The following is a 2,479-nucleotide window of genomic DNA, read 5'->3' on the forward strand; positions in this document are numbered from 1 at the left end:
AACACACCTGAGTATTCTCGAAAAATCATGAGAACAGATGCCTCCAACACGAACGGGAATGCCTCCTTGCTGCAGACCTACTTGAAGAAGATGCATTTTCCTTTCCTTTAACATATAATTCTTAGCTATAAAGCAATTACCATGACACTGGGTCTCCTCCACAAGGCTTACAGCACGAGAAGGTGCTATAGTTCTGGATGGAGTGATCTCTGTGGAGGTAGGGGCAAGTAGCTTTAGTGCCCTGGCATAACTTTTTGATCTACCAAGCAATTTTTTTGCATACCATATGGTTGTATGCTCAGCATTTGCTTTATATATGGCTGCATCTTCAAATTTAAACTCTTGACATCTTTTGTCAGTGGTTTTGTGCGCAAGGAAACAGTTAGCACATTTAGGCTTGGCTGAACATGATCCATTTTCCAGACCTGAGCAATTGCTACAGACATTCTTGTTCCGGAATAATCTGAATGCATGTCCACCTCGACACAATTGTAGCATTGCAAAGGTTTTGGATGGAATGGCCTTACCTTTACCCCTACATAATCAATTATCACATGAGATGGAACGTTAATGTCCTGAAAAGTGAAAACTATCATATTGACTCTAGGTACCTTCCAAACTTTCCAGACAGATGGTGGACTCATTTCTAATATTTCACTTTCTTCAAATTCATAGAGGTCTTTGTCAAATACTAGTCCTTTTCCGTAGCTGAAACCAAAGTGTGGTTTGATCTCCTTTACACTATTCTCATCAGTATCCAATTTCCTGTCGTATATACCTAGTAAATTTAAAGTGGTTATATTTGCCTTTTGCAGTTATTGTAATCCATGCAGGAGGTTGTGGTTTCCTTGCAGAACCATTCATAATTTGATTATCTTGTGGGATATTTGACAGACATTTTGATGGCTTGTGGACATCTAAATTCTTAGGAACCTTATCAGTAAGTGCTCCTTCAACCAATCATTTATTTATAATTACAGCTTCTATATCAGTACAAGCATTTAGTTCTTCTTCATGTTTGTCGAAAGTGACCCATGCTTCCCATTTTAGTTCATCTTCATTTAAGTTCATTCTAATTTCCGAAATTGTACCATAAGTACCCAAAGAAGTTGCAACTGTTTTATAAGCGCACCCAGAAAGAATGTGTTCAGTGTGAATTGTACTTACATTTCTGACATTTGCAGATTTCAAAGGGCCTTGATTTAATCGGTTACATTTATCCATAGTTGTCGCCATGTCCATAGTAGCGCCAGAGGTCAAAGGTCCAGATGTGTGATCTTTAGCTAAGCCAGGGTTGTTAACAGAAAGAGGAAGTACAAGATCGTCACAATCAATGGGACATTAGTTTAAAGAATTCGTCCAGGTTGGCCCCATACCCACCATGGAGCCACATTTCGAGGATGCAATTCCCTTAATAGGGCATCTATACTTTATACAATACCAATCGAACCATTCCGACGTCGAGTCCGCTATACAATCTGTCAGTGATGCCTTCTCCGACGAGGAAATCAATATTGGCATAATAACGAAATCGAAATGCAAAGATCTGATACAGAGAGCATTCTCAAGGAGCGATACCGCGAAGAACTTGTCCTCTCGCAAGAAAAATATCATATATCAATAAGTGGCTAAGGACCTGCCTCGGTGGAAATCTAACGCCGATGACCCTTACATCTGCCTCCAAAGGGCCTGCTGACCTAAGCCTACCTTGCGGTGTACCACCACGGCAGAAAATGCCTTCCAAACCAGCAAAATCATCTACTCAGTAAATAATTGGAAAAAACTCGGAAAAAATTGAGGAGACAAATTGATAAATTATCAATAATCTGGGACATGATCAAGGACTACAGGAATCCCTAGACAGTCTTAAAACGGTGAAACAAATAACCTCACATGGATCTGGGATGCGATCAAAGGAGTACAGGGATCGATAGACAGTCGCACAGATAGCCACCAGACTCCTATGAGTGCGGCACCCAGTTTTTCTTGCCTCCCAGCAACACGGACACAGAAGTACCCCCGTCACCTGTAGACCCTTCTAAGGGGACTGTTGGTCTCCCAACCTCTTCTCCCTCCCTAGTGCCTCCGGTGGAAGATATATCTCCGGCGATGATTACCAGCCCTTGTAATCCTCCCCACCCTATCTCTCCCCTGCAACCCCCATTGAAGATGCAGATGAGGGTGATCATGAGGGGTCTGGCAGCTGGCAGATACAAACAAGCAGAAAGAAGAGAAGAACTTCTCTTTGTTTGGCCGCTGGACCGGAGCCCAACATTCGTATTTCACCTCGCCCGACACCTAAGAAAGAGATGTCACGTAGTAATTCACAATCTGCGCTCATCGGTGATGCTAGACGCCATAGTAGAGAGAGTCAAGTTTCTCGCTGGGTCTGACCCACTCATCTCTCACGAACTCCCATGCAGAAGTAATCATAAAGTGGCTTACAGGATTACCTGCCTATTTCAACACCTCGACCTTC

The sequence above is a fragment of the Macrobrachium nipponense genome, chromosome 10 (assembly GCF_015104395.2).
Source record: "Macrobrachium nipponense isolate FS-2020 chromosome 10, ASM1510439v2, whole genome shotgun sequence".
Lineage (NCBI taxonomy): Eukaryota > Metazoa > Arthropoda > Malacostraca > Decapoda > Palaemonidae > Macrobrachium > Macrobrachium nipponense.